The 12469-nt window shown below is 42.0% G+C and overlaps 1 protein-coding gene across 12 annotated transcripts in view; it reads left to right on the forward strand.

Annotated features, from left to right (window-relative positions):
- The first annotated feature begins 228 nt into the window (after nt 1-228).
- The window catches only part of EYA4 (EYA transcriptional coactivator and phosphatase 4), a 136116-nt gene continuing 123875 nt past the window's right edge, over nt 229-12469 (forward strand). For 11 of the 12 annotated variants that reach the window (XM_056488410.1, XM_056488409.1, XM_056488412.1 and 8 more), the window contains exon 1: nt 229-491. The gene's annotated coding sequence lies outside the window, so the exon portion shown is untranslated. Of the gene's footprint in view, nt 492-1614; nt 1726-12469 lie in introns of those variants that run through there. The other variant, XM_056488411.1, reaches the window with a different exon arrangement.

The following is a 12469-nucleotide window of genomic DNA, read 5'->3' on the forward strand; positions in this document are numbered from 1 at the left end:
ACACGGAGCAGCCCCCGCGGCACTGCCCGCACAAGTGCGGAGCGGCGCCGGGGCTGCGCTGGCTGCCCTGCAGGCTCCTCGCCCCTCACCTCCGCGCTCCCGGGACGGCCTTTTTGGGCGGGAGGGCGGGAGGGGGGTACCTTTTCTTAGGGAAGTCCCGTCCCTAGCCAGGGAAACTTTTTACGTTCCTGTGCGTGAGAGGCAACTAGTTGCACTCACTGAAGTGCGAGGAGTGTTTGACTTCTCCCGTACCAGCCTCCTCCTCCATCTAACCCCCCCCCGCCCCGCCGAATTTCCCCTCCCGTTTTGCTCCGAGCTACGCTTTATTTGTGTGTGGAGAAAGGGGTGGGGGGGACGACTTGTAGGGGGATGTTCTGTTTTTGCCAGAGGAGCAGTGCAAAAGGGGAGCCTCGGCTCGGAGAAGGTACAAGAATAAATAAATAAGGAGCGGCCCTAAAATAAAGGTAGAGGCATAACCCGGCAGCGAGAAGGTGAGTGTCTCTGACTTCCCCGTCCCCGCGTCTCCCTCCCACCCCTTCTGCTCGGAGGTGGAGGAAACGGGTTCCCTGCTGCATGTGCATGTGTCCGTGGAGGGGGTGTGTGCGCCTGCTTGGATTTAGCGTTTATTTAGCACTGTTTTAGTGTCGGTTCGATGACAGCAACAACAACAACAACAACATCAAAGTTGCTGTAAAACAAATGTGATAGGAGGGAGCTGCGGAGCCGTCCATTGCGGGGTAGAGACGAGCTTTCACCCGGCCCCACGCGAGTTTAATAACGAAAAACCAAACTGGTTTTCCGTGCGGACGGGGTGACTTTTTTCCACGCCCAGCCGGACTTTCTGCCTGTGTCCAGGTGATATTCCCTGCCGTTCTGCCCTCACCGCTCTTCGGCTGGGTTTAGCGGAGCTGCTGGGGTAAGCCCCAGGACAGGAGCAAGCCGCGACGGGTGCCGTCGCGTTGTTCCCCGCTTGCGCCTCCCGCCCACTCCCGGTGCGGCGGAAACGGGGAGCCCGGGCTGCGCCCCGCGAGCGGCCGGGGGCTGCGGGCCCGCCGGGCTGGGCGACACGCTCTGCCGGCGGCGGGGCCAGCGGCGACCCGACCGCAGGCTGGGAGGGAACAGCGTTTCTGGCGGCGGGGTCCCCTCCGGACAGCAGGGATGGCAGTCCCTGCCCTAGCCCCGCTCCCCAGCGAGGGTCCGGGCAGCGCGGGGGCACTCGGCGGGACGCGGGGGCACGGGCGGCAGCGCAGAGCTCTCGGTCGGTTCCGCCGCCCCGCTCGGCCCCGCTGCCCGCAGCGCTCGGGGGCTCGGCCGCCCGCCTGCCCGGGGCGGAGCGCTGCGGGCGGGCCGTGCCCGGGTGCCGGCGGACGGACAGGCTGCCTCCCGCTGCCTCCCGGCCGGCAGCCGCCGCCGGCGCTCCGGCCGCCGCTTTTCCCGGTGTCCGAAGGGAGCGGCGACAGAGCTGCCCGTTGTTTTTGTTGCTCTCCGTTTCGTCTCCCTGAGGGATGTCTCTTGCCCTTCCCCTCCCCCGCCCCGGCTTGTTTTTCTTGTGGTTTAAAGACAAAACGTAGCATTTTCGGGTCGTCCCACCGCGCCCCCGCCCCCGCCGCGGTCCCCGCTGCGCCGGCGGACGGGGCTCGGGGAAGCCCCGGCGCGGGGGTCCCGCCGCCTTTTCCAGCGGCGGCGCGGGGACTTGTGTTTTGGTTAGAAAGCGTTTCCACGTGGGTAAGCCTTGTGTGTGTGTGCGGGTGTGAGCGCGTACTTGATCCGCGAGGAGGTAACAGGATTCTCCGTGTTCAAAACCAGTGGGCTCTCAGCCATTAATCTCCTTCCCCTGCTGTCATTACAGACACTTCCAAAGTCAGATACCCGCGGAGAACCGCCGGCTGCGTTTCACACGGCGGTTCTCCCCGAGCCGCGGGGGTTCCGCGCTCGCCCGGCCGGACACGGGGCTGTCCGGGGATCAGCCCCGCGGCGCCTTCCGCCGGGAAGGGAGAGCGGGATCCCACGGCATCGCCGCTGCCAATCGGTAGTTGGCATCTAAAGTTTCATTTACATTTATGAAACTGCCGCTCGGAGCCAAGCAGGCGCGGTGCTGCCGGCCCGTACCCGCGGGCAGGGCTTGCAGCCGGGCGCACGGAGGGATCGCGCGTGGCGGTGGGAAATAGCTGGTATTTACAAAAATCCCGGGACTCACGCTGTACCACACAAGGGAGCGACTTGGACGGTTCCAGTTTAACTATGAAGTCATGCTAGAACAGTAAGGAACCAGTATTTACAGTTTTCTGAGTTTTGTTTTACGTGTTTCACTTGCGGAGACTAAAAAGCGTACCCAAGATAAACTAATCAGCAGTTTAGATTTAGAGGCAGTTATATAAAAAATCCATCTTTTCTGTTTGGCAAGTAGATTTTTCTGGTCTGACCTCGGGGTTTGATGTTAGAAGCATGTACTTTCCAATAAATCCGAGGCCGTATCTTTGTTTCATTTCCTTAACACTCAAAAGAAAAGTTTTGCAGAATTGCTGTGGGTTTGACTCTTCTCCTAGTATTTCTGAAAATGCTGCCGAATAACAAATGCTTGCATACTTGCAATATAGATCATACTGTGAGTAAAGTGGAAATACAGACTGACATTTCTCTCTCTTCCCGGTGATTCTTTCTCTATTTGACATCTAACATAAGGTGGGCTATGTCTGAAACAGCTTTTTTTTTTTTTTTTTTTTTTTTTTTTTTTTTTTTTTTTTGTTTAATTGTGGTGTTTGTTACCAAATGTTCTTCAGCCGAATTTAATAGAAATGAAAGTGGAGTATATTGACAAATCTTTTATGTATCTTTGTTCAGATCATTTGTATGCAGTTATTAATTGTTACATGTATATGGTGGTACTAATAATAAATTTAGTTGAAGGTTACTCTTGCTGCATTTGTATTTATTAATGGCCTCACAACACTTTGCAGTAAAAATTTATTATGTATGGATAATGTCAACGGAATAAATAAATCCTAAACAAGCAATGTATTGAGTAGGACACTGGTGAGTTTCCAATTAATTGCAGTTCCTGGTTAAAATATTTCAAACAAGGCAACTGTAGAAATACAGCTATAGATAGTATCATGTGGCATATTTTTAGCATCTGATGCAAGTGTTAAAGTTTAGCTCTTTAAACTTTATGCAACTCTTTAAACTTTATGCAAATCCTAGAATTAACTTTAAAAACACTGGTGTTTGGTGAGGGAAAGGTACCTGTCTGTTTCCTTGATGAACTGGTGGTATTGGACGATGTTGTGTGCAATCCTCCAGTGTTAAAATTTAAACAGCATTTTACTCTCTTAAATACTAAAGTTACTGCAGAAAGAAAAAAGAAATTACTGGAATTTCTGTTAAATGCTCTAGGACACAGCTATTAATTTTTTTTCTGTGTTATCTTTTTCTTTCTTGAAAGTAGGGATTTTATGAACTCAGGGTAAAGCAGGTCTCCCTTTTTATAAGGAGCGTTTATTCAGCATACTTCTATATTGCAGCTGCTGATCATATTTCATAGAGCTGTTAAAGCACTTAAAACCTAAAATTAGGTACTGTCTGGTAGTAAATATTTCAAATCACTCCTTGAAGAAATGGGCTTAAAAAAGAGACATTTTGAAATATATTGCTGAGGAAAAGTAATCTTGCATTGCTTTTACTCAGTGCAATACCAATCTAAATCACTGATTTCAACACAGTGCACTTTTTCCTTAGGTTTTCTTAATCTCCTGGATTTTTATTGTGATTTTATGCTGGCTTTATTTGATATCATAACCAGCTACTTTGTTCAAGCCATGTTTACGACGGCAACGCTTGAATTAACAGGTGTCGAATTAACTTCCAACATACCTGTATTTCCAATGAGTATTCTTGTGATTCTAAGAACTGAAATGTAAGTTTCCTCTCTTCCTGGTGTGCGTGTTTCTGGCTGTTAGTTGCCAAAGATATACACTTGCTTTTTACCCAGATTTTGGATGAGTTAATTTACAGATTAGTATTTTCGAATTGAGGGATGAGTTAGGTTTGTTTTTTGGTTGAACATAAGAATAGGTTTATTTGCTCACTAGTTTTCGTTTTTGATGCTGTCAAGGTTTGCAGGAAAAATGCAAACACAGCGGCATCAGTCTGACAGACGTGTCAAGTTGGTCAAGTATTTTAAAGCTTTTTGGACGTTCACCGCTAAAACAAGTCTGGTAGCAGCAACACTCAGATGTCTTTGCTTTTTTCTTTGTACTTGGGAATCCAGTGGTATTTCTGCTATCTAATATATTTATAATCTTGACATTTTGTGTTAAAAAATCCCGGCATTTATGGTATGCAGCTGGAAGAAGAGTGTTGATATTCAGTCATTGATCAAGAGGTTTATAAGTGTGCCTAATAAGTGCTATTTTTCTTTTTTTTGGATTTAAATATTGTTTAAATGTGTGTCCAACTTAACCTTTTTCTGTCATTGAAAAGCGCTAATTGATCTTGCTGACCCTGACATAATAGTATAGTTTGATATTCGAAACCTTTCAGCTTTGGCATGGCCCTTTTATCACCTCTGAGATTTCAGGGCATGGTTCTACTGAAGGCATAAACTATTACTCTTTGAAAAATTAAATAAAAATTATTATAAAAAATAAATTACGGTCTTTTAAAGTCGGTAGATGTTTTACCTCAGGCTTTACAATATAGATTAAAAACTTTTTGATTTACTTGTACGTATTAGGTGACATTTTAGATGTTGCTGTACAGAAATCAGATTTTTATGAAATAATTTTTGGCCAATTCCACACTTCAATGTTGGCAGTGTTATTAGATCTGTCATTAAATCAGAAGTGGTTAAAGGAACTTGGAAACACTTCGCAGTGCAAAAGCTCAGATAAGAAGTACGCTTATATGTCAAATAAATAATAAAATCTATTTGAAAAGGCAGTAAAATTCACATTTTTAGTCTACATTGTAGTTTGCAATGCTGCCAGAAGGATTACTTTTGGGATGCCTGTAATATAGGACTTTAAAGGCAAAAGTTATTTTAAAGCATTTTCTTCTTTTTATCTCTAAGCCTGAGAAATGTGTTGAACAGTTGGCTGCCTTTTTGCTTTAATGTTAAACAGTGAAAATTATTTTGATGATTGATTGTCCTATATTGAAATGCATCACTGGGCAGTCTCAGTCACAGGATTGTATAGGTTAGCTATCAGGCTTTTGAGCAACATGTCAAATGTTAATGGCTGTCTGAGGAATACTGAAGTTTAAGCATTTTATTTTCAATTTGTTAAAAATTTCTTTATTTCTCCAAGGGAAGATTATAGTGACTAGTGATTATCTTCAGAGCTTCTCACTCCATAAGCCAGGGAGACTTTCCTGATTTTAGGCTGTTAGGCTTGGGTGCTAGACACTAAGGTTTGGGTTAGGCTGCAGTTACCATGGATTTGAAAAGAGCTTTGGAGGATTTCTATGCATAAATTCATTTGTAGATCTGTGTCTTTTTCCTAGAACTAACTAACTAAATACTATTACAGTGACTTTTCATTAATCAGCTGTCTGTAGAAAGACAGTGTAAGGCATTTCAGTTGGATGTAATTTAAGTGCTGTCTCTGAAGAACTCAGTTTGCCTGGGAAGACTGAATACTCTCTTCACACTAGGGTTGTGCAGAGCTATACAATTTGACTATTTTGGAGCAGAAAATTACAAAACAATCTCCCTAGGCAACCTGAAAAATATTCACACAGAGACTGATTTTTGCATAGGTGTTAACTTACTACTTACGTGAGTGATTAAGTTAGTATGCACTACATTTTTTGGCAGCATTAAAATTAAATACTATTGTGATGTGACCCGGTATAAGTTCACATTTTCAGCAGTGTAAAAAATTGCTGCTGCCTCTTTTTTTAAAATTGGATAGACCAGTGAGTAGCTAGTCTACTCTTGACATACATATAATTAAACCACAAAAACCTACATTAAAATACCATGGAGGGTCTGATTTCGACCATAAAAGTAAAAGAAACACAGAGCTGAGTTTGCAATTTTTCAAATAATTCTCCTCTATGACTATGTGTATATAACTATTGAAATCAATGCTGGTGCATGAGGTAATTGGAAACTTAACTTGATGTTTTGTGCCAGATACTTAGCTGTTGCAAATTGGAGTAGGAATGCTGAAATTACTGGAGTGGTCTCACATTATGCCAGATGAGTATCTAGTCCTCTATTCTTAGTTCAGCCTGCTTTTTTGGTGGGGCATTGCAATATACATTATATGTGTGAGATCACGTGCACAGAGAAGTGATCCTGCAATACTTGGGGGGAAAAAAGACAGTTAAGTGTAGATGTCCAAACTATACTTATTTTTCTTTCATTTCAAGGCATTTTCATATTCCTGCATTCAAACTATTTTTTGTACTTTCATAAATGACCACAGAAGTGCCTTTTATGGTAGCTGTATTTTTGGAAACAATGCAGTTAGAAATATTGCTAATTGTCTGTATTGTTTTAATTCCGTTAAGGTAACTTTGTTGCTAAAAGAAACGAATAATTAGGTTGTGCTTATTCAGGGACATTTCATGAATGCCAAGCCTGTTCAATGAAAGGAGTGAAGTCCATATTAAATCTCATCTGGATGTTTCTTTTTATTCACTGTAGTATATTCCCAGAACATCACAGAAAATGAAGTTTACCTTAATCCCAAGAGAGAGCAGCTAAACCAGCTATACACTTAGTTTATGCATCCCAACATCATACTGTATGTGAGGTCTTTCTTCCAGCTCTCCCGAGTGTCCCAGCATAGACATGGTTGCACAAAACCAGGCACAGCTCAGGGAGATTATGCACATTTCCTCTGCCAAGTTCTAGCAATGCAACTCAGACTGAACCTAGCGCTTCTGTACTGGTCTTCTTAGCACAGAGAGCCGAGGAGTTGAGAACTAATAGGTGATATAGAGGTTTTTACAAATGCAGTGATTATATTCTGGGAAAGTGTCTTGAAAATAACATTTCTTGTTACCCCAAGGCAAGATTTAGACTGTGGTAGGTTTTCCAAATGGGAAGATGAAAGTACTTTTCCACTCAGACACCTGTTTTTAGGTTGATTCTAATCTGGCATGGTAGAAGGATCTAGTATAACATTCAAATTAATTTCTTTTTCAGTTAATTGCACCTTCAGAGAAGCAGTTTTTATGTTCAAAGCACCATCTGAATCCTGAGCTCACTGTGCAGCAGTGTGTCTAGGAGTTACCTGCAACATGAGGTCTTTCAGCTGAAATGGCTGGGTGATGTGTTTCCTAGTCATTTCTGGTATCTAGTTAGCTATGATTCAGTTTGTTTTCCAGTTTTCTGACTAAATGATAGTCTGATTTATATGGCATAAAACAAACGAAGTAGAAGAGTTTGCTCCCTGATAGTTGTGAAACTGCCCAGGTTTTTGAAGGAAGTCCAGGATTGGAACAGCAGCTTGCGAGATGCTGTCAAATCAGGACTCAGTCTGAAACAGCTGGATTGTAAGGTCTGTAGGAAGAGATCCAGCATTTGCTCTGTTTTTACATCATTATCTAGCGGTATTGGTTCATATAAGCATCAATAGCAGTGATCTTGTGTGGCTAACCCTATCTGAAGTCGTGTTCCGTCCGTTTCCTGCGGCAGAGGACAGAAAAGCAGGAAGCCCTGGTCCCACATTTGGTGGCAGTGCTCCTAAAGCCGCCCCTTAACCCGCCTCTGCCGGCCACTCGTTTCACTTGGATCCCCTCTTGCTGTGGTTCGCAAACAGCTGTGCTGGCAGCGAGGCAAAGGTCGGAGTGAGTGGCAGCCCCGAGCTGCTGAGCCTGGCAGCGGTGCTGCAGAAATAGCTGCAGAACCACAGTCTCCGTTACCTAATCTGCCACCTCTGCTGCCTGAAGCGCAGCGCCGAGTCTGCGGCATAGGTGGAATTTTTCGGAATGAAAACATTGTCTGCAAAAATGATCCCTTGATGTTTAATCAAAAGATTGTGTTGATGCAGGGATTTTTGACTAAAATCGAAGTAGCTGCAAGTAATTTGCAGATACATGTGCAAGTTAAAACAATAGGGAAATTTCTGGGGCCTTTGGAGGGGACAGCTATGATTTTCTTGAAGGAAGGCAAGAGTTCAGACGTGATACCAGATGACAGAACTTTTCCAGATCTTTGCACTGCTGTCCAAAAGCTGGGCTTGCAGGGAGCAGGCGGAGCATAACTCCACTAGAAGCAGGATGTCACTGCCAAGGGCTGCAGCGCTCGTGACAGGCTGCGTTCTTTTATCACTATTCCTGGGGAAAGAAGTGCAATAATTTCTCAGAAGTGGCCATTACATAGCTGTCACTGTAGACAAGTGCTTAATTTATGGCAACTATTTTTTATTAGTCTCCACTGTCACAAAGTATTAACTTACAGGCTATCACGTTCCAAATGCCTTTTTTTATGTTGTTCCCATATAACACTGAAATATGCATACTATACCACATCACGGGTTTATGAACACTCAAGGAAGCCAAACCAGCGATATTATTTTTGATGTCAGTACAAGTATGATTTCCAAAGATAAGTGTAGTGATGTAATAAAGTTCTGTAAGTCTGTCTTGAGTTGACATGACTTTTTGATTAATAAAGTTGAAGGATACAAAATCAACTTGGCACAAATGAAATGTATTAAGCAGCAAACTAAAGCATCGATTTTGCAAACACTTGTTACTTGTTAACGAGTCCTTAAAAAGCATGCTATTACAAAGGGTTTTTCAGGAGGCAATCATCAAATCAAAACCTATTTGTTATTTTACCAGTGACACCAAGATTAGTGAATTCTACAAGAAGTAATACCCTGGATTAGAACAATTGCTGACCTAATAAAAGATATTTTTCCTCTTACAAACTTCCTTATACTTCTGTTGTTAGACTGTAATGCCTGAAGTGCTGCTACTACAAAGACCGAGGGATGGGTAAATAATGAGATTGATGAGAGCAGTCTGGCTCATTGAGCAAATTGAGAGCAAGCAAACAGTATGTCCTTCACTACATGCCAGCAGTTTATTTAAAGAAAAAAACAAACCAAATTGAGGCCATAACAAATGATAATGATGGTATTGTAGCCAAAAAAAAGAGTAGAACTTAAATAATTACTCAGCAGAGTAAGAGGGGTTGCATTAGCTGTGTAGATAATATGGGTGCAGCTGCTACTGAAAAGCTTTCTTAACTTTAGAAAGGAAGCTTTAAAAAATTGGAGGTTTCAGATTCAAGACCAGAGGAGTAATTAAACATTGGAAAATGTTTCTTCCAGGGGATTAACAAATTTTAGTTGACCAAAGAAGAACGCAACATTGTTTGGTCACAGCTAATAAAAATATAAATGAGGAAAAGGAAATGTGGTAAAGGACGCATTGTCAAAGCAGTTGTTTCAGTTAAAATCTGAGAATACCTGTTTTTTTACAGTTACTTTGTGTGGCACACTTACTGCTGGCTCATAGTAAAAGAGATTTGCCTGTAGGACTGCAAGCTGTTCACGGATGTCACAACATTTCAGTTGCCTTTGGGGACTGCTGATGGGTCAGGAGCTGAAATGAGTGCAGACAGATCGTGAGAGGATCAGCAGCATAAAAATGTAGATTACATCTGGTATGGGGTTTTGCATTTTCTTTGTGCTGGACAAAGGTGGTACATAGAAAATTTTCTACTTTCAGTCATTGGGTTCTGGTGGTTTCAGTTTGACTTGGTGGCTGGGGTGCAGCAGTGTTAGTTTGGTGAGTAATAATTGTCATTCTGTTCTGTCAGAAAGAACCCAAGCTGCATGCTGGCACCTGACAGAGTTCTGTATTCTGAGACAGTTCTGCATTCACACTTTTTGTTTCCTATCGTTCATGAAATGAAAAAATAACAGTTTCTTAAGTGCAATATTTAGGGGTTACTGTCAACTTTAGTTGAGAAAAACTTTTAATTTCTTCTACCAAACCAGAACCAAAGTACCCAGGTATCTTTTCGGTGAGTTTACTTTGTATTTCTTTCTGACATTTCAAAATGTTCCGATAAAGAATTTCGTGTGAGACACTTGGCAGTAACAGGAATAGCAGCTGCTGAGCAATGACTCTCACACCTAAAAAGCATGGGCATGCTGCAACTTCCTCCTTCACCAGGATGTTTCTAGTAAGCCTAGCAAGTATTTGAACTTCTACATTTACTCTCATTGCATCCCCTTACTGTGGCATGATTTTTAAAGCACATAGGATGAATAGGTACTGTGCTGTCACAGGTTTAATAATATCAAGTGGTTGGATATTTTGCATTAAGTTTTTCAGCCCTTGGAAAGCTGCTGTTTGCTTTTACCTTGTGGATATTCTAATTTTTAGGTTCTCCTAAATTCTAAAATGTTTCTATTTTAGAAATAACCTTTATTGTTTTATTATGCTTATTTTTGTGTCACAAAGTTTTTGGGTTTTTTTAATGTGTAAAAGGTAAATTTGACATGTTTTTAGATAGAGGGAATAAGAAATAATTATTATTTTCAAGTTGACAGTGTGACTTTAAATATTCTGGCTAACCAAGTATAGCCTTTTTCTTTCTGTCTTCAATGGCATGTTTATAAATAATTGAAATGTTTTCTTTGGTTTGTTCACAGCCATTTTCTACAAAAAAAAGAGAAGAAAATTGTGTCAGAAGTTAAGTGAAATACACTGTGTAGTAAAAACCGAAGTCCTTCTCCCTAAAAAAAATCTAGTTGTTTAGAACATTGAAATGGCCAGCTAGTAGGAAAATAAAACAAAAATTTTAATTAAAAATTTAAGAGTATGCTTTTATCTGTGACATCTCTACATTACTTGTTTGAGTTTTATTTCATTTCCCTGGGAACCACCTTTCTTTTATCTTTATTTTTAGGGGAACACAGTGGGATTCGTGATTAGATTTGTTTATAAACTGAGGCCAGAAACAGTGTCAGCATTTGTTTTATTCATTTCTATCTGGAAAAATTTTTAATTGATTAATTTGGAACGAGATAGATGAAGTCTGTGTAGCTGCATGCCTTATTTAAGCATGAGAGAAGAGGTCACTCATATTTGGGAAGCCTCCAAGCATCAGTGGATTTGTAGCTCTGTAACTACCAAGACCTGTAGCTCTCATACTTACCAATTTCACAGTGTTGTGCATTGCTAAGATAAGGGAGGTATTGCTGAGTTCATAGTTCTGTATTCTGAAATTTTCAAAGTTAGTCCTTCTTATTTGTTACACAGATGTGGGATAGGAGGGGTAGGAAGAGTGGGGGTATCAGTTTTAGTCATATTTGGGTACCTATATAGATGGTACTCAGAGCTGCAGAAGATAAATGCTGCACCAACATGCTCTGTTACAAATCTAAAGTAAATGAGCTCCAGTGCTTGCAGTTGTTTGCTGTTTGCCAGGAAGTCTTCCTGTTTTCCCCTTTTTTGTTATTGTTGTTGTTGTTGTTGTTGTTATTCTTGTATGATGATAGCATCAGCAGGCAGATCGGTCACAGACCCTTTCTGTTTCTTACCTGGTTCACATACCCAACTGATACAGGGTCATCATGGTCTGTATTGTTCTGCTCTTTTTTTTTTAGTTTTGGTGCCTGCTTTTGACTGGTACCAAATGGTTTGGTGGTGGTGTGACTTGTTTCTAGGTTGGAAGTACCCAATGCAGAGTGGCAACACCATCTTAATTTTTCTTGAATAAAATGTCCACAAATGCTACACAAGCAATGGCACCTTTTACTAAGTTCTGTTCAAGGAAGCAAATTACACTAAACTGACAATTAAACAAATATTCATTGAAGACCATGCAGAATTTGCAAGTCTGTGTCTAACAAATGTATAGTGACTTGCATGAAATCAGTAATTTGATTTGAATTGTGAGGAGTTTTCAGTGTATTGTGGTTTGGTGGCATGAATTGTGCCTGTTTTGGTTACTGTATTTAATGTCTGGCATGAATTCACATGCTCTGAAATGAAGGTGGAAATAACAAATTATGTCACAGTTACAGATGAGATTTTTTTCAGGAGAGGGAGAAGGTAGAAGGAAACTAGATGAGCTCAGAACTGTAATTGTGTGGTGGATGTTGAAGATCCCATGCCTGTTCTTAACCTGCATCCTAACACAAGATCTGAAAATAAATGTTGTGTTAGCAGGAACAAACAGTATTTCTTCTCCTGCAGGGATCATAACAAGACTCTAAATCTAGTAATGTCTGGCCTCCTTGAAGCTGATTAATTTCAGAAGCACAGTTTCTATATACATTAGAACCATACATACCATATACCCAGTTTAGACATATGCATGTTCTTATGCACATCCATGCTGGATGTGTGCTGGGATGAGGACACTGAACAGGTCCTAGAGTGTGCCCTGTGCAGCCCCCTCCAAGTTACCAGCACGCTGTCACCCAAGTACTTACTGTGAAAATGAGGGCTATTTCTAGAGAAAGCAGCTGGGTGGGTCCATTTGCTTTTC

The sequence above is a fragment of the Oenanthe melanoleuca genome, chromosome 3 (genome assembly GCF_029582105.1).
Source record: "Oenanthe melanoleuca isolate GR-GAL-2019-014 chromosome 3, OMel1.0, whole genome shotgun sequence".
In the NCBI taxonomy this organism is placed as follows: domain Eukaryota; kingdom Metazoa; phylum Chordata; class Aves; order Passeriformes; family Muscicapidae; genus Oenanthe; species Oenanthe melanoleuca.